The sequence below is a fragment of the Biomphalaria glabrata genome, chromosome 18 (genome assembly GCF_947242115.1).
Source record: "Biomphalaria glabrata chromosome 18, xgBioGlab47.1, whole genome shotgun sequence".
Classification (NCBI taxonomy): domain Eukaryota; kingdom Metazoa; phylum Mollusca; class Gastropoda; family Planorbidae; genus Biomphalaria; species Biomphalaria glabrata.
Genome location: NC_074728.1, coordinates 9875763 through 9900639, shown reverse-complemented (window position 1 = coordinate 9900639; position 24877 = coordinate 9875763). Strand labels below are relative to the sequence as shown.

Sequence of the window (24877 nt, the reverse complement as noted above, 5' to 3'; positions counted from 1 at the left end):
GGCTGCAATGCTGCTTCGTTTAAAGCCCTGCTTCCTTTTGAAAATATATATATAGCCTTGGTTGTCACTCACACATTACTCTATGTCCCATCACTTTCAATGTTATCATTTGGCCTTACATATATTTTTTTTTAAATGTACAGATTCTCAAACTGTTCATAGCACTTTAAAAAAAAACAGCAACACGCAAACTGATCAAAATGTATCAAATGTTTCTGTATTTCATTGAGGACACTTCTGTTATTTAATATTGGGAATTGGCTGGAATAACAATTAATGTGGCAATAAGGAACGGGGGTGGGGGAGGCATTAGGGCAAATGTGGGAGTGGGGTAAGGTCAATTTTTAATATGTTTACAAAGTAACTTCAGATGTTGTGTTTGTTGTAAAAGAGATAGAAAGACTGGAACCTAATTCCCATACACCGTTGATTGTCCCTCGTCATTTCGTTAGAGCTTTTTGGGGAGATGGCCAACAATTTATTGGACCCAGGTTACGCCCCTGAGGGATATCCAATCTCAGCGGAGGCGTGGGATGCATGTTTGTGTTGGGGGCGCAAAAAAAAAAAATAGAATAACCCGAATTAAAATCTATACAGCTAATTATTTTTTTAACTAAATAAACACATTATATTTATAGATATCAGCCAACGTGTCTCGTGGTCTTGAATTTTTGGGGGACTTTGACCGTTCAATTCGAGAAGATGCAAGTGGGCATCGGCCAAACACGGAAAAAAAAGACTGTTGTTTTGATAGCTTTGTATTGCTTTATTTTGTAGGACTAACCAAGATGAAGAACATTTTGGAATACTATTACCTGAGAATACAATGTTGAGTTTTTAATTTGAAGAAATTGAATGCGACGTTCAGGTTTCTATGTTAATGCGCTATGGTGTACATTATCTTTCGCATTGTTTTCTTTAGCTATAACCCAAAACCGAAACCTTAGGAATTAGTGCCTCGTCTATTTTGACCACTTCCTCAATATAATCATCTTCTCAACGGACACGTACGCTTGCCAGACGTGGACCCGAGACCAAAAGTCATTGAAGGCTTCAATACTGAGATTTCAACGTCGCAACCTGTAGGCAGTGGAGACCAGTAGCTCGTTGCCACATCACAGGAGGTCTGTACGACGTGGCAACGAGCTGTTGGCCTCCACTGCCCACAGGTTGCGATGTCGCAGGTCAGTGGTCAGTAATCCATGTTGGTTGAAAGGAGACTAAACGTGGCCCAACTGCGATGGTTTAAGAAAGATCCTAGGAACAACTTACTGAGATCATGTCACCGAGAGAGAAATCATTTCCCGCAGAGGTACTCGACCCCCTGAATGAAATGGTGACCGAAGGTAGTTTGAGATTCGCGGGACAGACAATCGAAAGCAAAATAAACTGAACAAAGTCGGCCGTAACATGGAGGACGAAAAGAGGAAAGCGAACGCAAGTGCGTCATATAACATGGCGTCGCACCTTCTTAGATAACCTGATATCCATGAGCACCAACTGGGACGAGGCTGTGGAAGTCGATTATGACCGATCTGTGTGGAGAGAGCTAGCCGCCCTCTGTACCAAACGGCACTGGAGGACCTAAGTAAGTATTTTTTAGCAGAAAACCAAGGCTTCTTCGCGAACTGGTTGATACACTGTTTATGTACCTATGGTCGCATCTCTTCGTAAACGTGAAAAAAATGACCGGTCATTTTGCGTACTGATCGAAATACGGCCGTAACATGTCTATAGAATAAGACATTGCCTTAGCTTCAGGAGATTGTGGAAGAATGAAGCAGTATTTTACAGTATTTCTAAGCATATTTTGTCACATCCTAAGCATGTGAAGCTGTTGGCCACATTTTACCGTAGTTGATAAGAAGCATTTTGCTTGGTATTGTATGCTTTGCGCCACGGTATTAAAACAACAACAACAACAAACATATATTATATTAAAAAGTAAAGAAAAAAAGTTAAAGACAAACTGAGAACGTAGGCGTTGTCCAAGGTATCCGATAACCAGTTGTTTTGGTGTTTTTTTTACACATTTTAATGAGTGAAATTTTTCCGGAAGGTCATGCGACAGATGGCGCTGCTATGATAGTTGCATGACCTTATCGCTTGGCCAATCATCGTCTTTGAATGTTGGTTTTTAATTTAAAAGTCGGTTATCTCTCCCCAGTTCTCCGCATCAGTTGTATGATTTAATTTGCAGATATTGTTTTTCATCAAATTAATCCAGTCCATGTTTTTTTCTTCTCCCCAGACTTTTCCTAGATTTTATTTCTTAGTTATTAATGTGTTGTTGTTGGTTGTTTTTTTACGCTCTAGAAAACATATTACTATTACTATTATTATTATAATAAATTTTTCCACAGACTAAGAGATTCTTGAAGAAGACTAAACAGTTACATAACAATTTGACGAAGCTATGTAAGACAGAGTAGGCCTAAGACGACTTTTTACAATAAAACAGCAAAGTTCACATCCATTGTGAGGTGTGCTAAGGTTTCTGAGAGAGAGTCTATTTAAAGAGGTTGAGAGTGAAGGAAGCATGAGAGATACAGAGAGTGAGACTGGCGGATTGAAAAAAGAGAAGAAAAAAAAAAGAGCATGAGAGAAAGAGAATGGAAAGTATGTTGAGAAAGATAGGGAGCAACAGAGAGCAAAGGAGAGACTGAGATTGAAAGAAAGAGAGAGAGACAGCAAGAGATTGAAAGAGAAAGAGAGAGAGAGACAGCGAGAGATTGAAAGAGAAAGAGAGAAACAGTGAGAGATTGAAAGAGAAAGAGAGAAAGAGACAGTGAGAGATTGAAAGAGAAAGAGACAGAGACATATTGAAAGAGAAAGAGAGAGACAGCAAGAGATTGAAAGAGAAAGAGAGAGACAGCGAGAGATTTAAAGAGAGAGAGAGAGCGAGAGATTTAATGAGAAAGAGAGAGACAGCGAGAGATTGAAATAGAAAGAGAGAGACAGCGAGATATTTAAAGAAAAAGAGAGAGACAGCGAGAGATTGAAATAGAAAGAGAGAGACAGCAAGATATTTAAAGAGAAAGAGAGAGACAGCGAGAGATTTAATGAGAAAGAGAGAGAGACAGCGAGAGATTTAATGAGAAAGATAGAGACAGCGAGAGATTGAAAGAGAAAGAAAGAGACAGCGAGAGATTTAAAGAGAAAGAGAGAGAGACAGGGAGAGTTTCAATGAGAAAGAGAGAGAGATAGCGAGAGATTTAAAGAGAAAGAGAGAGAGACAGGGAGAGTTTCAATGAGAAAGAGAGAGAGAGATAGCGAGAGATTGAAAAAGTAAACAAAATCATAGAGGAAGACACAGAAAAAGTCAGAAAGAGAGATAGGAAAAGACACAGAGAGACAGGTTCAGTGTTGGACAGACAACGAGACAGACAGAGTGAGACAGGTGATCAAAGAAGGAGACAAGGATGTACACACAATGAAAAACGAACAGAGAGAGAGAGAGAGAAAAAATTCAGAGTTGGGACAAAGAGACACACAGAGACAGAGACACGATGAAGAGACACAGACCTATACACTTAACGAAACAAACATAAACAGAGGGAAAGAAAGAAAGAAAGAAAGAAGAGAACCATGTTCTTTCGAACGCTAAAAAAAAAGGTCTCCAGTTATTACAGTTGACACTTGAAGCCGCCAAAAAAAAAATCAAACAATGTCCATAGGAAATCAATTAGTTGTCACCATCCAGACCGTCTTGAGGAACCACCAGGAGCCCTGCACCACTAACATAGTTAGCAGTTAACACAACACCTTCAAGACCGGGTGTGCAAGGGGGCACCAGAGAGGAGGGGCAAGGTGACTATGAGCTAACATACGCTGAAGGCGCTGAATCCAATTAAACTTGCTGCCCTTCTTCTTAGGGAGACTAGTCACGACATGGGAACTGGGAAACGTTCAGTTCTTTCGTATCTAGGTATTTCCCCCTACTTTTAAGTACTTCAGCAGCATGGGTGTGCTAAGGCTAAAGCTCATGGGCTGCGTTAATTTTTTTTTAAATAGCTTGCGGCCCGCACTCCAAAAATGTTAAATTCATAGTTTGAATTTCATTGGGATATCAACTCGATTAATTTGTTTCCACTTTGAATTTTTTTTTAATATACAGTTTATAAACATTGATAGGTAGGACTTCATAAAGTAAATTTGTAGAGCAGAATGTTAATAACATGCATGGTTTCTCTTTTCGTTTCCTACACTATCTTCCACTTATTCTAGTAAACGATGTTTTTATTTTGGTTTCTGAACCATTTCTTCGCTATGCTTGTCCTTGTGTCGTTGTTGCTTTGCTTTTAGAAAAAAAAAATGATGGATTCAAAAAAAAAATATATATATAATTCTAGCTCCAAAATTAAAAAAGTCTTGAGAAATTCCCTTTGTATTTATAACCTAGACCTAGTGTACTTCTGTTGAATACTTCGCTAATGATTTCCATCTCAATGAAACTTTTACAATTATTTAGAACTAGTATAACATTCGTTAAAACATGATATTCGTCTGGATATTTCTAGGTATTATAATACTTAGATTCTGAGTATATTGTTTAAAATTTTGCTTTAGAACTTAAAGGGCAGAGCTTCGAACAAAATTCTCTCAGAAAAAGGAAAGTATCTCGACCTAATTGTATCAGAGACGTGCATACTGAGTGAGATGGTGCTGCTGACGGCGCTGCTGCTTGCTTGGTCATTGCTTGGAAAAGGTGGATGGTGGGGAGAGGTAAAAAAAAAAAAGAGGGAGGCGGGGGGGGGGCAGATGAAATGAAAGTCCTCACTTGGAGAACGAGGACACTACTTAGATTATGGGTTCGTCTGCGCGTGTGAAAGAACGTGAAGCTGTGGTGTCAGGAAGTGTCTTCCCTCCCCTGGTCAGCTTGGCGACCAACCAATTGTTGCAAAGTGTTTATTAAATGCGTATAAATGACGCTAGTGAATGGAGATCTTTATTAAATAACTCAAACACGCAAACACCTACTTTTTTTTTTTAAATTAAATTTGGTTTTTAGTTTTGTTGGGATCACACTAAAAGAGCACAAAGCGTGTACATAGCAGAATGTCTGGAAGCTTTGCATAGAAGAGTTTTACTTGTATATAAGAGATATACAATAGAAAGCTTTGATCATTGACTTCACACAGTACAAGGACCCAAAAAAAAAAGGGGGTGGGGTTAATTTGTATTGGTGAAAACTAGTTTGAGAGGCTTTATTTGTCTTGAGTAAAAAGATCCAAACCCAGATGAACGTTTATAGATCTTTACAGTTCTAATTGCCCTATTACCTAGCAAGTGTCGAGAAGCTAAATCCAGCTTCGGTGATATAATGACACCACACGCAAAAGATTTGCTTATGATGCACACAAACAGATTTAGAGTCAATTTGTTTAATATTAAGAAAAAAAAAAGAACCATTGGAAAAAAGAAAAAGACAGCCAAAGCAGCAGGAGCAGCCAGATAGAATTGCGATTGACCCTTCGACCCCGCACTGATCTTAAATCCACGCCAAGTCAATGCACCGAGCACGTTTACAGCCCAACTGCGAAGACGTCAAGCCTTTCAAGCTACTATCTCGCTACTAACGCAATTTTAATATTTGGCAGCGAGATTTCAGAAAAAAAAATCATAAAAATCTGGCCACTTCTGAGGCGGCACCAAAACAACTATACAGTTGTTCTTTTCTACAGTAGTGGTAAAAGGAATCTTTTCATGTCCACACACTCCTTCCCTTTTATTTTCCATTTTTATCTCCCCTTCGAAATCGCATATGGGGGGGGGGGGTGTCTACATTATCGACGCCCTTGAACAGGAATGTGAAGGGGTGCACAAGATGGTAGAAATAATGCGGCGTAGGTTGGGAGAGAGTAGACAAGAGAGTGCAGGGGCCTGCAAACATAACGTCAGATACTGATAGGAAAATACTACACAAGAACAGGACATAAAAACCCCGGGAGTCACTAATAAACATAATTATTCTCCCCGTCCTCCGTAGGAAATCTCCCTCCTAGGAGTAAGAATTAGACCATCAGACACACACACACACACACAGATACAATAGGGGCAAAATGATGGGCAGGGAAGGTACATCAAAAAAAAAAAGCTTTTTTTTTTTTTAGAAGTAGGTCAACTAAAGTATCGGAGACACTAAATATGATTATGCATGAAAACAAGCAGTTCCCATATCGATACTCCTATTCTGGTATCGATTTAAAAAAAGACAAGGTCATAATCAGAGGCAGTACTGCTCGTTGAACTATTGCACATCAGTACTGCAGAGCGTTGTCATCGCTCCAATCATCACATTCACCCTCCCCCCCCCGCATCAAAAAGCCTCCCCGTCCCCGAATCCTTGTCTCAAAGTGCCTTTTGTTATTTCGCTCGAGAGCGTTTTTTTTCCCCAACAGTTTTTATGTCAAGAGTCCCCCCCCCCCTCATTGTCGTCTGCAACCTCTTTGAAATCTTACCCACAGTCTTGATTAGAATAAGATCACTGACCTTTTGGTAGAAGCTGTCCATCGGGCTATATGGTCGGGTTCCCGTAATCTGGTGTACATCTAGCTAAGTTTAGTTAACCCTTTCAGCCCCTGTGTGCACCACTAGCCTATATATTTTGTTTTTCTGTCAGATTGTACTACTGCGTCAACAACAGATAACCAACTCTATATTATTGCTATAAGAGCCCAACTGAACTCCCACTATACAGTCACGGTACCCTAGGCACGTGCTCAGTGTGCCAGGAAATTAATCCAGCACTGAATGTAGATCAATGAAGTATAGATCCGAAGAAAAGGTGATTTTTCAGGTAATAACAAAAAAAACAACTTAAAAATAAGTGAGTTTCCAAATTTTCGAAAATTTTTATATATACATTTAAAAAAAAAAAAAAAAAAAGAGGCGCTATAAATTCCAACATTCCATTTCTGTTGATGATTTCCGAATGAATTGCTACAAAACTATGACCGACGTTTGAAGATCTCTTGTGATGGTCAGATCTAGATATAAGTTATAGATCTAGCTCAGTTTCGTTACTAATAGTTGTCTCAATACCTACTAATTAACCAACGCTTATAGTCGTAGTAAAAAAAACAAAAAGGTTGGTTAAAATTTTATAACTTGGTAAAAAGAAAAAAAAAAGAGTAAAATGAAAGAAATATATTTCAAGAAGACATATAGTATATAGTAGTATTGCTGGGTAGCTAAGTTGATAGAGCGTCACGCGAATGTCGTGGGTTCGATCCTTATACTGGCCATTTTCCTCTGCTTATTTTTCCAATGACAATAATATATACGTTTACTATAATTAAATAAATAGGAGTGGATTTACATACAAAAAAAAAATACTTTGTGTTTATTACTTTTTGTATTGACTAAATATCGTCTGTGATGATTATTTAATGAGGGATGACAGTAACGCTTATATAAAGTATTCACATTGTTTAAATACGTGAAAACATTTATCCATTTCAAACGCTTGTCAAAGTTTTCCTCTAAAAATAGAATTTATTCTTCGTGTTACTTTGCGTATTATTTAATGGGGGTGGGGGTGGGACGTTAAAATATAGTCAGGTTTCGCTCAGTTCGAGAGTCTTGAAAAAATAAAATCTAAATATAGTTTCTCAGTATAATGTAGAGTCAAGGCAGATCACGGTCCCTGCTTTTAAAAGTCACCTGTGAGCTTTCTAAAAGATTCTCCGTTCACAGCGCATTGTGGGAAAAGATATTTGCGGGTCAGGCACGAAGACCTTAGCGGCTATCTATGCGTATGTGTTTTACATGAGTTAGACATGTCGGTGCCGGTACAAACATTGGCAGAGCCTCGTCTCAACTGAAGGGACAAGACAGGTTTTATTTGCATGCAAATTATTCTTTGTCCATACAGCAACATTCTGTACAAAGATACCAGATTGAAGGTCTATGAATTGATGTTATCTTCACTGATGATCTATCACTTGATGTTATCTTCACTGATGATCTATCACTTGATGTTATCTTCACTGATGATCTATCACTTGATGTTATCTTCACTGATGATCTATCACTTGATGTTATCTTCACTGATGATCTATCACTTGATGTTATCTTCACTGATGATCTATCACTTGATGTTATCTTCACTGATGACCTATCACTATATGCTATCTTCACTGATAATCTATCACTTGATGTTATCTTCACTGATGATCTATCGCTTGATGTTATCTTCAATGATGACCTATCACTATATGCTATCTTCACTGATAATTTATCACTTGATGTTATCATTGCTAGGCATCGTATATTGATCAGTTACAAGTAAATCATTATATAACTAAAACAAAAATAAAAGTACCACAAGTCACTATCACGTATATTTTTCACTGACATTACGAGATTATTTAACAATAATTTAACTTTAAAACTAGCACTACTATGCATTGGATCTTGCATTAGGAATAAGAAAATAATTTTTTTCTCAGATTTATTTTAACATTTGATTACCGTTCTGATTACATTATTATTATTATTATTATTATTAAAATGGTCCTATTGTTATCTCTGGTGGGCCTACTGCCAGGATCGATATTCATCAATAGGGAACTAATTTCATTGTAGTCTTGTTAAGTGTCCACTGATGCATTTCCTAATGGTCTGCAGCAATACTACCTTCTAACAGTTGAAGAGAATCTACATAGGTATGTTTAGGACCTGGAGGAGCCTGCGATGTATGTCAACACCCCTATCGCCTGATATCACAGGATCAATTGTTATTTTACTTATTATTAGTGTTATCACAACACCTCAGCTTTATTTACGTATTGCAGAACTTTGTTTTCTTGACGACGTCACCAGTATTAAACTGGAAATTAGCGACTTTGGCGCGGTGGTCGAAAGGCAAAGCGCTTGGGTTTCGAACTGAAAGGTATCTCGGGACTTTGAATTTCCACACAACTCTAATGGGTACCTGGCCTTTGTTGGGGAAAGATAAAGGCGGTTGGTCGTTGTGTTGGTCACATGAGTCCCTTGTTAACCTTGGGCCACAGAAACAGATGGCCCTTACATCATCTGCCCCATAGATCGAAAGGTCTGAAAGAGGAACTTTACTTTTTATTGAGTGTGTAGTTAGATATTTCTGTGTAAATTAAAACTACTATATCTGTGTAACAAAGCTGAGCTGCTAATTATGTGTGTGTCGCAGACAACGGCAAGTAAGACTATAAACGTACGCTTAAACTTGAGACGTCATAGGGGGAAAAAAAAAAGAAGAAATTATGACGTCATGCGTTTTTGGGCTCTAGAATTTAGCTCACACAGATCGGAAATGGACCGGGAGATTCATCTGGTCTACCTTCGAGGGCTTATAAACACTATCTATAAAAATGCGACTGAATGTTGTGACTTGTACTCGTGTGATTGATTCATTAAGGTGAGAATGGAATTTCTATTGTTGGAATCGTTCTATGCATTGTTCCTGTCAAGTCGTATTTAATGAGGACACAAAATTAGCTAAATTTTATTTTCACAAATGAGGACATATTCATTAAAATGAATAAATAATTTGTCGCGAGTTGAGGTTGAGAGAGAAATGTTAACAGGAAGTTGCTTTTTTTTTTTTACACATCGGCTTCATGTAGCTTTGAGTTTCTACACAGAAGAATACATTATGTAGGGGAGATAATTTGCAGATATTGAGTCATTCTATTTTCATTACCAAAAACCACTGTCACAGTAGGTAAGACTGTGGGGGGGGGGGGGGGGCGCAGAAATTTGGAGCTCTCTTTCACCTTACTATTACAAAATATTTATTTATGTTATTATTGTTAGCGTTTATCATGTTGGTGAAAAAAAATACATAAAAGATCGAAGCTTAAACTCCACTAATGAGATGCAGTTATGTGACTGTCCATGCGGTGATAAGGAAGTGATCGTCCGTCGTAAACAAGCCAGAAAGTCTGTCGAGAAGTTGTTTCCAGTCTGACCAAAGAAAACTGAAGATCACTAAACTCATCTCAGACTGTAGGGTAGAACAGATGCAAATTGAATATGGAGGAAGAGAGAGAGAGAGAAAAAAAATAGAGAGAAGATGGAGGAGGAGGGGGAGGGAATGAAAAAAGGGTTGGGGGGGTTGGGGAGATTAGGAGTGCAAGAAATGCACAAGTTGATGGGTGGGAAGGGGGGGTATTGTAAGAGGAAATATTTGAGGACGATCAAAGGCGAAAATGTTGCGAGATGATGTGACATCAGCAGATAGTGTGTACTACGTCACATACCACTTCTCATTGGTTACTCGGGTGTATTTTCTACCGCCCCCCCTTCCCCCACCTTCTCTCTCTCTCTTTTTTTTTTTCTATCCCTAGTGTTTTTCTTTTTGCAATTTAATTACCAAGCCTTATTGTGTGAGCGTGTGATAGTCCGCGAGGGAGGAAGCAAGGGAGGAGAGACTACAGAGAGTGAGTGAAAGAGTAGGAGGGAGAATGATAGAGGGGATGCCGGGACGGCACAATGTAGATCTCCAGTTACTGTCTTGTCTGTAAGTGCATTGTGGGACGACTGTCTTTGTTGTCCTTCACTGTTGACTCTACGGATGCAGTGGGAGTGAGTGGCAGAGAGGGAGAGAGAGGGTGGGGGGTGATATGAGGACAATCAGGGTGGATAATGCCAAGTTGTGGGGTGGCGGGGGAGGATGAGGCGAGGGAGGGGGTTTAGTAGAATAATTAACGGATTAGGCTCTTTGTTCAGCAGGCATGGCGGCCAAGATCCTCAACCCTTTGACCTACTTTATCCGTGTATTTCGTAAACATGTACACAATAGTGCTAGTTCCGAAGGGAGAAAGAATGGCCTTGACCTATTCAAGCCATAGGAAATCTGACCTCTAATGGTTGCCCTCCTCCACCATTCTTATAAAGTCGCCACCAAGACACACAACCACTCTGTTGGGGGGGGGGGCGGGATGCATAGGTAGATGAAAATGAAATCAAGACACCGTGTTGATTCCATTCAAAAGTCTGTAAAAAATGAACACAGAAATGTTCCATATGAAGACAGGGGAGAAAAAAGTGTCTTGTGGGTAACTTAGGCGTCAAATGTAACGTAACATGCCCTAGGCAAAATAAAGGGAGTTTGTGCTGCACAAACTCGTAGGCGGTCCTTTCGGGTCAGTCTTATTCAAATTTTACGTAACACAGACGATCGCACTCAAATCTCGTGAGCAGTTTTTGGGATCTAAACGTGAAAGACATGAAAAAAAACCAAAACAAACTAATAACTCTTTTCCGCAATAAATATAAACAAAATTAAAACGTGGATATCAATAAATCAAGACGTATTTTTTTTCTAGACGTATCGGAATAGTCTGCTCTACGTGTCAGCCTGGTGGTCTGGTATATGTTTCCGACTTCCGTCACAATGGTCCCAAGTTAAAACCTCGATCGCTTTTTTTCCCCGAATTGAGAAAATTTAGACACCTGATATTTAGGTACTGGGATATTTAGGTACTCGGATATTTAGGTACTCGGAAATTTAGGTACTCGGAAATTTAGGTACTCGGATTTTTAGGCAACCGGATAATTAGGCACTTTTTGACAAGGCGGAAAATTAGGCACCAGAAAATTAGGCACTCTTTAATTAGCGACCTTAATTTTCAAAATAATTTAAACATTTTAACGTATATTTTATCCCTAGGCCTGGGGCTATCGGTGAAGTTATCAAAAAGAACAACTCTAACTATTCCTACTGCATTTTCATGATCTAAAAGAAAAGCTGAAACAAAACGAGGGAAAAAATGACAATCACGAGAATGTTTGGAAAAAATGACTCTGGATTAAGAGTCATTATAAACTATAGACATCACAGGATTCAGGGGAGTGGAGGTAGAGATGATTCTTCTCTCATTGCTTCACCTAGATTATACACTTACATGATACTTCTCTTACTACTTCACCTAGATTATACACTTACATGATACTTCTCTCACTACTTCACCTAGATTATACACTTACATGATACTTCTCTCACTACTTCACATAGATTATACACTTACATGATACTTCTCTTACTACTTCACCTAGATTATACACTTACATGATACTTCTCTCACTACTTCACCTAGATTATACACTTACATGATACTTCTCTCACTACTTCACCTAGATTATACACTTACATGATACTTCTCTCACTACTTCACCTAGATTATACACTTACATGATACTTCTCTCACTACTTCACATAGATTATACACTTACATGATACTTCTCTTACTACTTCACCTAGATTATACACTTACATGATACTTCTCTCACTACTTCACCTAGATTATACACTTACATGATACTTCTCTCACTACTTCACCTAGATTATACACTTACATGATACTTCTCTCACTACTTCACCTAGATTATACACTTACATGATACTTCTCTCATTACTTCACCTAGATTATACACTTACATGATACTTCTCTCATTACTTCACCTAGATTATACACTTACATGATACTTCTCTCACTACTTCACCTAGATTATACACTTACATGATACTTCTCTCACTACTTCACCTAGATTATACACTTACATGATATTTCTCTCATTGCTTCACCTAGATTATACACTAACATAATACTTCTCTCATTGCTTCACCTAGATTATACACTTACATGATACTTCTCTCACTACTTCACCTAGATTATACACTTACATGATACTTCTCTCACTACTTCACCTTGATTATACACTTACATGATACTTCTCTCACTTCTTCACCTAGATTATACACTTACATGATACTTCTCTTACTACTTCACCTAGATTATACACTTACATGATACGACTGTTTATGTAACTTTAATTTAACGATCTTTGGCAGAAATTAGGACACATTTCTTACAGCTTGGCATCCGTGTGCTCTACCGCTCGGCCATGCAGTCCATTTAAAAATAATAGATGGGGAAGAAACGTGAAATTGCGATCTGATTGACGCATATACTCTAATTACGTGATATCAGCGACATTCGTCCTAATGATTCCTGCTTCCCAAGAAGAACCCAATCCTGTTGACATTTCACTGCCAAGTCCTTACTCGCGCGAGTTATTTGAAGAAACATTTTAATATACATATATAGACCATAATTTGTCACAGTGACATGTACACTGTAAAACTGGCCTGACGATAAAATAAAACAAAAACGATCGCATTACCACAGCGAATGTAAAAATGTATATAATTATACATCTCATAAGTATGGCATAATTACTCGCTAATGAGAAGAGACACGTTCCTACACTATCTAGATCCAGGCTGTATCGATATTGTCGAAGCTTGATCTCCCTCGTTTATTCCTCGTCCGTTACTAACCGTGGGCCCCCAGGGCGCCCCGAGGAATGAAATGAAGAAGATATCAAGATAAACTCAGTGAAAATATACACACCGCGCGTTTCTTTTTTCCCTTCTTCATTAAATACAAAATGATTGTACTGTATCTCACCGCGTATCAGTTATAATTATAATAATTATAATGGTCTTCGGGGCTCGCAAAGACCTTCCTTCAGGGAACAGTACCAGGAAAAAGAAGATGAGGAAGACAGAGAACGCGATGGGAGGAGAACATAAAATAAATTGACGGGCCTGCCATTGAAAGAGGTTCTAAGACAAAAGACAGAGAGGAATGGAGAAAGACGGCCGACAAAGCTTGCATGGTGCCCCAACGGTCCAACAGACTTAGGAATAGGTAAAGGTAAAATCAGTTATAAGAATATTTGTAGGGACCACTTAAAGAGAGAGAGCTACCATTGAAATTCCTCCCCCCCCCCTACACTTATCGTCTTTGTCCTGCGTACGTTGGTGCTCCGAATAATGTTATCTGCGTACAGGCATGTTCCCCCTGGGCAGTCCGTCGTTTCAAAGATGTATTTGGTTGGTGACTATGGTTGTAAAAAGTATTGACATTGGCAAGGAATATGGCAGCAGTTTTACCGTATGGCGGGGTGCGCCTTAAGGTGTTAGGGTTTCGGGCTCAAGAATCACAAAGTATTATTGCCCTTACTCCGAAATTCATCAGTATTTTTTTTTTCCACTAAAATCAAATATTCTGTTAAAGTCTTAATTTATTTCGGAATACAATGCCCCGCCCCACCCCTTTCCATATAAATGTAAAAGTAATGCAGACGAACTACGGCATGTATAGGACTTTCCCTAAGAAACTAGCTATATATTAGTGATTCACGACCTACGACCCATATCAGGCCCATGACGCCGTGCTGTTCTTCCCCTCGAAACTCATGCACACGAAGGATCGGTTCAAGTAGACTCGAAAAATATTTTTTAGTAATAGGTACCATGATCGGATTGTCGGAAATTTTTTCGAAAATTTAGAAATGTAGTATGACAGCTAAACCATCCCATCCCAGTGGCGCTACAGCCCATGGAGGGCTCTGGCCTGCATTAACACATCCTTCCATTCAGATCTCTCCTGGGCCTTTCGTCTCCACGCCCTAACCCCAAGCTGCTTCAGATCTGCTTCCACGTCATATATCCATCGCATTCGGGGTCTGCCTTTGAGTCGCCTGCCTTTTGGTTTTTGCCTGTATACGATTTTCGCCCCTCTGTTGTCTGACATTCTTTCAAGGTGACCTGCCCAACGTAGTCTGTTCTTTTTTATTTCGTTCACTATTGGTGGGTCTTCATATAATTGATATAACTCATGGTTAGTGCGTGTCCTCCACCCTGTTTCATCCTGTATGGCACCATAGATTTTCCTAAGGATTTTTCTTTCCCAAGTGTTAAGTAAATTTTCAGATGTCTTTGTCAGTGTCCAGGTCTCACTTCCATACATTGCTGCTGGTCTTATTATAGTTTTGTATATTATTTTCTTGGTTTTACTTGAAATCATTTTGCTCTTAAGTAGATGGTGGGTGCTATAAAATGCCCTGTTGCCTGCTGCTATTCTTTCCTTTATTTCTGTTACTAGGTCATTTTTGAAATTAATAGTACTTCCTAGATATTTGAAAGTTTGGACGTTTTCAAATTCGTGGTCTTTGATTTTGATATTTTGTCCCTCTGTTTGATTGTCTCTTGTCATTGTGATGTACTTGGTTTTACTGTCATTGACCACAAGTCCTGCTGGTCGAGATGCTTCTTCTAGTTGTATGAAGGCTCTAGCGATGTCAGAGGTTTCTTTACCCAATAAGGCAATGTCATCGGCATAAGCAAGGTATTGTAGAGGTTGGCTGTATATCGTCCCTGTTGGTTGTGGACCCATGTTTTCTCTCCTGAAGTAGTTAGTAATAGTTCCCCTTGTGTTTATGTGTATATTTCTTATAACCCTCTCCAGTGTTAAGTTGAAAAGCATGCAGGAAAGTGCGTCTCCTTGTCTTAATCCTCGTTTAATCCTAAATTCCCGTTAGTGTTCTCCTTGTATTATGACTTTGCTTTTTGAGTTGTTTAATGTCATATGTATAAGTCTTGTCAGCTTATTGGGTATTCCAAAATCCTGTAGTGTGTCATATAGGTATTTCCTTCTGATACTGTCATAAGCCATTTTATAGTCTATAAAGAGTTGGTGGATTGGTATGTTGTATTCGTGGCATTTTTCTAGTATACATCTTAGTGTGAAGATGTGGTCGGTTGTGGATTTGTTGGGTCTGAAACCACATTGGTAGTCACCTAAGATTTCTTCTGAATATTTTCCAAGTCTCTTAGTTATAAGCCTAGACAGTATCCTATAAGTCACATTTAGTAGAGAGATTCCTCTGTAATTACAGCACTTTAACTTGGATCCTTTTTTGTGTATTGGGGTTATAAGAGCCGTTTCCCATTCTGTTGGTATTACTTCTTCTTCCCAAATTCTTGATATTAGTCTGTGTATTTGGGAATGTAAGTCTTTCCCTCCATATTTAATTAGTTCTGCTGTGATTTGGTCCTCTCCTGGTGCTTTGTGATTCTTCATGGTCCTAATTATTTCTGATGTTTCAATGAGTGTTGGAGGGTTCACTAAGGGATCTGGTCCCCCATGCGGCAGTTCATATTCTCCATTGTCTCCATCTTCAGTGGTATTTAGGATCTCCTCAAAGTATTCAGCCCATCTCTCAATGACCCTGCTGTTTTCTGTAATAAGCTGACCATCTTTGTTCTCACACATGTGTGATCTAGCTTGAAATCTGTTCTTTTCATCTTTAATTTTCATATACATTCCTCTCATGTCTCCCTCCTTTGCTAGTTCCTCAATTTTAGTGATCTTGGACTTTTCCCATTCCCGTTTTTTCTTTCTTACAACTTTTGTGGCCCTTCTTCTTGCTTCATTGTATTGCTGTCTAGTGTTCCTGGTTTCTCTCTGTAGCATTATCATTCGGGCATTGTTCTTCTCTTCTATAGTTTGTCTGCATTCATCATCATACCACCCTATTTTCTCGTTCTTTTGTTTAAATCCAACTACCTCTTCTGCTGTTCTTTTGATAGCATGCTTTATTATTTCCCAATGCTCATTTATGTTATTTTCGCAGTCCTTTTCTAATGTTGTCAGTTGTGTTTGGAGTGCCATTCTATAAGTTTCTGCAACAAGTGGATCCTTTGTGAGTTTTTGACTATCATATTGCTGTGCTCTCTTTCTTTGGTAATTGTGTATGGTACTTATTCTTTGTCTAAGTTTAGCTTTTACTAGTAGGTGGTCTGAGTCAGCATTAGCTCCTCTGAAACTTCTTACATCTAGTATGTCTGATCCATGTCTCTTATCTATGAGTATATGATCTATTTGATTCTGGGTGTTGCCATCAGGTGAGATCCAGGTTACCTTGTGAATATTCTTATGTTGGAATTTTGTGCTGCTGATAGACATTCCTTTTCCTGATGCAAAATCCACTAATCTTATGCCATTATTGTTGGTCTCTTCATGTAAACTTTCTTTGCCAATTATTGGTCTGAATGCTGGTTCCTTTCCAATTTTTGCATTGAAATCTCCTAGGACTATTTTGATGTCATGCTTTGGCGCTTCATCATAAATTCTTTCCAGTCCATCATAGAAGGCTTCTTTTGTGTTATCATCTGCATCTTCAGTAGGGGCATGAACATTGATAAATGATATGTTGAAGAATTTTCCTTTCAAACGTAGTGAGCAGAGTCTATCACTTACAGGTTTAAATCCAATGACATTGCCTACCATTTCCTTTTTAACAGCAAAACCTGTACCTAAGTTGTTAGTGCTTCCACCACTATAAAATATAGTATACTCCTTGGTTCTGAGAATGTCCGAGTCTTTCCACCTGATTTCCTGTAGGGCTGCAAGGGGTATCCTATATTTCTTTAACATTTCAGTAAGTTGGGCTAGCGCACCTGCTCTATAAAGGCTTAGCACGTTCCATGTCGCAAAACAAAAATCATGTCCTTTTCCAGGCCTAGGTCGTTTTCCGTTGAGATCTGTCCGGGTTTTCTTGTGTGTATTAGTTTTCGTAACAGTATTTTTTATATGACAGAGTTGTTAGCCCTGTGCATAACCATCTGGGGGGCTGCCCCTTTCAGCTCTCTGGATAGCTGCCTTTATTTTCGGGTAAGGTGCCCTAGCCTTTGTGGATCCCTCCACTTCCTGCAAGGCAGCAGGTTTGATTTTGGTCCACCCCGGGTATTTTATTTCCCCGGTACCCACCATATCTGGAGGGCATTCCCCTATCCGCCACCTGGGGAGGCGCTCGATGGGAGATCAAAAACTCCACACGAGATGACAGCTAAACCGCAAAACAAAAAAAAAAAGGTTGGGCGCCACTTGCATTATATTAAGGCATACAACAACAATAAGACAAACAAGAAGATGATAGTAATAGGATGATAACGGACTCCGCTGAGTTCAAAGTTCAAACCGAATATATGTATAAACAACAGAAGTAGGGCGCCGCTGTCGCTGTAAAGAAGGTCTACTTTTGTCGCGTCTAGGAGCCGCCTCAATTTCACCGTCACGAAATCTCCAAAGGCATTTCTGTGCGTCGCCTGATTTTGTTAACTTATAGCTGCAATCTGTGCGTCGCCTCGTTACTAACCGTGTGGGTGTCTAATAGTGTAATATCGTATGTTGGAGATTATGTAACACGAGTTATTGAACTAAGTCATTACAAACAAATGCATTCAACATATTGATGGTGCTGGTTGTTGTATTTGGGGTGGAGGGGTGGCGCTCACTGGTTATAAGTCTGCGCGCGCGTGCGTGTGTGTGGTTGAGTTTGCTAGATTGCAAGGTAAAGAGATTAATTTACGACACACTGTTAAGACGGACACACGTTTGGAGACACACCGCATGGACAGCGAGATGTTATGTAGTGAGAGAGGGGGGGGGGGGGATAAAGAACAGGGGGAGGAAAAAAAAAGGGGGGATGAGGAGAGAAAAAAACGGACAGGCCATGGAATGGTGAAAGTCTCGCTGGACCTGATACTTGAGGCTGCAGGGAAGCCGGGCGCCACTGACCTTAAACTGCAGTGGTTGACACACTCACAGACGTGCAGTTGACGATTACGTCAGCTTATTGATTCCCTGGACCTGTTTTTTTTTTCTTTCCCTTCTTCTCTTCCAAGGGAAATTAGGTCAGTGCTGAGATCAAATAATAGAAGACGAGCAGGGGCGATAGCTGTGAGATGAGAGGGGGGGGGGAAGTGCACCATGGCGAGAACGCCCGCTCCCCCCCCTTGCTACTAAACCCCATCCACTTCCCTTTGACATGTGCAGGCATCACAGCACATTAGTTAAGAGAGGGCGCAGATGGCCAGGGCGTGGGGACTAATTCTAAAGTACCTTCAAAACTCCTGACATGTCCACTGGGTGGGGAAAGGGCTGGGAGGGGATAAAAAAAAAGCACGCGCCCGATATTAAATTTCTCACAGTTCAAAAGAATGCCGCATTATGACTAGTTACTATTCGTCTCATAGTTCGAAATTAAAAATAAAAGTTTATGTTTAAACTTAAAGGATGAGGATGAAAGCGAAACAAAATAAAAAATAAAAGTACTTTTCGACATTAAGTCAACGCTGCTAAAGAAGGAGACTTTTTAAACGAATTTTCGAAAGCATATCATAAAAGAAAATGAATTGATGAGAGTATCTCTGAAACGCAGCTATATGATACACACAAATCAATGTTTGATTTTATATTTCATTTTTTTAAATCTTACGATTCTTAAGACATCATTTTCACATCTTTTGAGTTCGAGCCCCCCCCCCCAAAAAAAAAAAGAATTAAGTATACATCTGCACTTAAATATATATATTTTAAAAACCCCATTGATCATGACAACCAATTTTCCCCCCAACTATGTGAAACAAACAATCGCTGTCTGTAAATGGTGTGACAGATTAATATCGATACTAACAAATAAATACAGCTATTTAAAAAAAGTAATGTGCAAATAACACGAGATTGAAAAGGTCAAGGTCACACCCACTACAACTGACCTTCTAGCAGACATTTAGATTTTTAAAAAATATCGATAATATAATTCGCGGACAACTTTGATATTTTCGTAGCCTATGCGCGAATCACTTAAATATTTTTTCGTGGTCCTTTCACCTATGACCCCTGGAAGTAGAGCCCGTGGTGTCGGTTAGCGCACCTATAATTGTCAGATGATTTCTTATTTTCGGATCCGCAAGAATGTCGTAAAGACATCCGGTCATCTGTGGAGTGACGACCAATGATTCAAAGCAATTCGAGGGAAGACAAAGAATGTCGTAACCTTGCTTACAATCCATATCAACTTCAATGATCATAAACCAATGCATAAGAAGCTGAGAAGCATCAAGGGAGATGTGTGTCAAGTTTTGGAAATATCAACAATTAGTGTTGTTGATACGTTTGAAAAATAATCAAGATAATTGTCCCAACAAGTTTGAAAATATTAAGATAAGTGTCTGAACATTAAATATCTTTAGGGCGCCCTAATGGGTACCTGACATTAGTTGGGGGATAGAAAAAAAAAGCGGTTGGTCGTTGTGCTGGTCTAATGACAACCTCGTTGTCCGTGGGCCACAGAAACAGACGACCTTTACGTCATCTGCCCTATTAGATCGCAAGGTCTGAAAGGTAAATTTAATTTTTCCCCCTTTTAAACATTGATTTTTCGTATTAAAAACAAACCAACACAAACAAATAAAAACAAACACAACTCTATAAACAGCTCCATGGTTTCAAATGGTGACGTTGTGTTTGTTGAAATGGTCTCAAATTTGATGGACGCATGTCACGTGGTATCATTTCGTCTTTGCATTAGATATAGTCTACAAATGTCAACACATCTGTTGGAGTGTTCATTAGCTCAAAGGAGGTCGCGTTTCGTTGTTTGTTTGTTTTTTCATTAAAAAATCGAGTCGCCATACATGTTAAGATTTTTGCACCCTCAAGAAATTTAATGGTAACCAGAAACTATAACAAAAAAAAAAAAAAACAACATAATATATATACAATGATTGGGATAAAAAAAAATCTAACTACATATCAGTGTTTCCCAAACTATGGCTCGGGGACTATATGCGGTTTTATCCGACCTTTCAAAAGTACCTCTCACTATGTACCATAAAGTCTCTGTGGTTCAATTCTATTCAACTTTTCAAACACCTTTTTTTTTTTAGTGCTGTGCGGCCCATGACATGTTTAAAAATTGATACCCCCCTCCACCCACTTTCCAAACTAAAATGAGAAACACTCATGTACATCTGAAAAGATGAGAAACATTCATAAAAAAATAGGTGTTTCCAAGGCAAATTAAGAACAGTTGATAAGGTATCATTTCTACACTATATTTATATATTTATCTTTCGACTATAATACTCGGTTGTTATGGCAACCGCGATAACAATAAGGTGCGTGCATGTGTGAGCGGACTGCAATAAAAAAAAATGTATAAACATTACAGCGATGAAATCAAATCTTATTAACTTCAGCGTTTTAAACTCGTTCTCACAGAGTAATGAAATTCTTTATTGACACCTTACCACCATCGACAAATATATAATATAGATATATATAGCTAACCAGTTCAGCCCAATTGCAATGTACAGCAGTGAGAAGCAAAAGTGAATTTATTGTTGTTTTTTTTAAAGTATGTGTTAAGCATAAAATAGGGTCGATGGTAGTGAGGTGTCCATACTGGTCCATTCTGGATCTTAGTGTTAAAACTTACCAATACTGATCACAGTCGAACTGTCTTGTATTTTTAGGGGCGCCGTTGTTTTCTCGTTATGTTCCTCCTCACGCCTGACACGTTTTTACATCATTTCCTACTACAGTAGATCTCAAACTGGGTAATAGAAAGAGAAAACGACAAATCTGAAACAAATCGTCGTTCAATGATTTGTAAACAAAAAATAAATACTAACAAACCAGTTGAGAAAATGGTATTTTCAAAAAGGGAAAACAAAATAGTGTTGTTGTGTTTGTATCGACTTAGAATAGACTTTAAGAACAGAAATATTTGTTTGATCACATTATACATGTAACTAACATTGTAAAACATTCTAATCGAACTAGAAGAGAGACAATCCAACAGGGGAAATAAATATAAATGACGATGCAGGACACCAGTAATATGGGGTGGAAAAAAAAAAGGGGGGGGGTAGGGATAATGTTATACCCTGGCGTTGACATTAAAGCTGTGCAATTTTTTTTTTTAATTTCTTTTGTATGGTTAGTATGAGTACGAATCCTGTCACAAACGTGACATACGATTTAATCATGTCAGTCACAACCAGAAGTCGAATATTTTTTTTTTTTTTTGTTTCAAGGCAGAAAGAACAGGAAACCAAAGAAACAAGGCAAAAAACAAAACAAAAAAAGCTTTAACGCAACAAAAACCCAACAAAGTCATTAGACATGAAAAATTAATGTCACTGCAAACTGAGCTAAGAAAAAAATAAACCAGTTTCTTACAAAACCGTTGCTAGGGAAAACAAAGAAATGCAAAAGTAAACAATAGAAGCTGAAAGTAAAAAAAAAAAGAAAGGAACTACTTTTGTGTGTGTGTGTGTTTTTCTTTTTGTTTGAGATTGTCTGACGAAGACCTAGTGGTCGAAACGTCCGTGCGCGGTTGCCTTATTGTTACGAGCGGTACTGGTAATGACTAGCTTGCACGGGCTTGAGGGTAGGGGGTGGGTGGGGGGTCTCAACGGACTAGTCAGGCAGTGGAGTTGAAGGAATTAAACACAATACATGCACACACACTCAGAGTACTTGCATTTTGAGTACACACACACTCAGAGTACTTGCATTTAGAGTACACACACACACAGTCACAAAAAGCACTAGTTAGGACAGGGGGGAGGGGTTAGAATGTGAAGGGCGGGGAATGGCAGGGAAGGAGTAGAGAGGAGGAAGGGGTCGACGCTAGCGTAAGATGTGCGTGTGCTGCGGTTGCATGACGTATCTCCCAGCCCCCCCCCTCTTCTCACCAACTGTCATGCATGTCTCTGGGTGACGTCTCGGCGGCTCTCTCGGAGATTTGACCCTCATAGAAACTGTTGTTGTCAACACTTGTATGAGCATGCGCGTGCTAGATTTCCGGTGTGAAGATGTTAGAACCCCCCCCCCACACACACACACACACCACACACACACACTAACACCCTTTCAATCTAACGAGAGAGGGGAGGGGGGAGGGGATAGATAGAATGAAATGAAGAGAAAAAAAATGTGTGTATGAAATTGGGCGGGGGGAGGGGGGGGACAAAATTTGGTTGCAAGTACAACAGAGTTTCTTTCTGGCTAGTTACCTCATCTCCGCTCCACCTCTTCCAGCACCCTTCGCCACACTTTAAGCCCCTAAGATATTTTCACCACCCCACACCCCATTTTTTGTCTGCGCTTTTCTAATCTTTTTTTTTTTTTAAATCGACAGAATCCAAAATGAAAATCCCCCTCGCTATAAAAAAAAAAAGAGTTGCCTACGTGGAAAACTTTAAAGATACGTCGTCCGTCGCCCCAAAACTGTCCACTGTCCCAGGAGGGGGGAGTCTATGTAACATAATGGATTGGGAAGGAGGGGGGGTGTTCGAGGTGACGGGTGGGGAGGGGTGGATAGGCAAGGAAGAAGAGCTGACGTAACAATATGGGTCACACTTGGTAAAGTTTTCAAATTGCCAGGTCATGCAAGACGTCAGCAAGATGGGCTCACACACACGCACGCACATATAAGGCAATAAAGTTTAGGGGGGAAAAAATCTGGAAGAGGAAATAAAATTTGGTCATTTTGGCCAGAAAGTAAAGTTTACGAAGATCTCGAATGGAAAGAGACAACAAAAAAAAAATTGAAAGTAACGGGTGCACAGAGTTGGGCACATTAGGGTGAGGGGGGAGGAGGGAATACCGCTGTTGTTTGATGTGGCATGTTGTTAGGTGTAGTTGAATGTTAATTGATATGTCAACAATTATATATATATATTCTTTTAATACTTTTTGGGGACGCACGGTCGTGAGGCCAAGCACGCTTGAACTTGGCTTGGCTATCAAGGGGGCTCGAGGTTCGACACCCGACTCGAGCAGAGTTGTATTTACTGAGCCCCTAAAGGCAGCACGGAAAAACCTTCTCCCAGATACCCCCCCCCCCCAAACCGGTCCACAAATGAGATTGGACCACAGCACTCTGAGCTTGCTATAAGCATGAAAGTAGCGCTAGATAAAAGCTATAATTATAATTTACATCTCAAAAATAATTACAAAGTAAAAAAAGGGTCTATGTGTGTGTGTGTGTGTGTGTGTGTGTGTGTTTGCGCACATATATTTATGTACTATGCATATAATGTAATAAAGTATAAGTAGGAAGTGAGTGTGCTTGTGAGTGTGTGTGAGAGAGGGGCATACATATGGCAATAGAGAGAAAGACAGAGAGGGACAGAACAAGTGAAATGAAAATTATTAATTTTTTTTTTCAACTATGAAATTGGAGCTTTGTATGTTGGCACTAGGAGAAACTTCTTCCAAATTCCTGACATTCACTTTGTTCTATACAGCCAATGTCCACATAGTAGACTACAACTTTATATTTGAGAAATGCCGAATTCTCTTGGTTTACGGGACATGTTCACTCTATAAGCCAAGTCTTTGTAATGAGTATAGCATTCAATTCAAGCGTCCTGTAAAAACAGTCACTTATAATTGCCACATGCAACTCAATCTTCTTACACTTTATCGTGCAAAAGTTGAAAAGAAGCGGGTCGTTGTGGAATCACAGTGGATTTGTTTTTATTAACCTACTTTATAAAAAAACAAAATCTTTCTTCACAAAATACTGTCTGCTATCTACCTGACGTCATCCCCAAACTTGCGTCATCCCATTCATCAAATCATTCGCACCGCGCAGCACCAATTAATCGCATGACATTTGTACATCAAGGGAATGCAAATGTGAACCTCGCAAGCGAGAACTCGACAGTGAGACCTCGTTACAGCGAACTAGCTTATATCAAATTCCCGGCTATGGCGAAATGCATCTTTCTCGCCATTTAAAAGTTGGAAGTAAAACTTTTCGTTTTCCAGAACTGCATATATTTATAATTCAGCGTAACTCTATAGTACTGCATCGCGTCTGTCATATTAAATCTATATTTTCATTGCTTCAAACATTAGGGATTGGTTCGTGACAAGATTTTATTTCAATGACAGGGTCGTAGAAACTTATGTTTGGACTATATCAACTAGAGATCACTCTAGTTTGTAACAAAGTGGAGCTCTTCTTTCTTCATTCAATAAAGTGCCTGTTCGATCAACAGTTAGAGGCAATGTACCGTGTTGATAAGTTGATCCATGAACAAAGTGTAACAAACATTTAGCATTGAAAAAAAAAAAAAGGTTGCTGGTTTTTCAAAACCTACCACTTGGACCTGGTTGGCGTTAGGTTCTTTGGCAGAGGCAGACCAACGAATGGTTGAGATTTGTGATAAGTTCTG

The 24877-nt window shown here is 39.2% G+C and overlaps 1 protein-coding gene across 8 annotated transcripts in view; it reads right to left on the bottom strand.

Moving 5' to 3' along the window:
- The window catches only part of LOC106076382 (uncharacterized), a 275905-nt gene that overhangs the window by 60116 nt on the left and 190912 nt on the right, over positions 1–24877 (bottom strand). For all 8 annotated transcript variants that reach the window (XM_056017279.1, XM_056017282.1, XM_056017281.1 and 5 more), the window contains one exon: positions 21121–21237. The gene's annotated coding sequence lies outside the window, so the exon portion shown is untranslated. The remainder of the gene's footprint in view (positions 1–21120; positions 21238–24877) is intronic.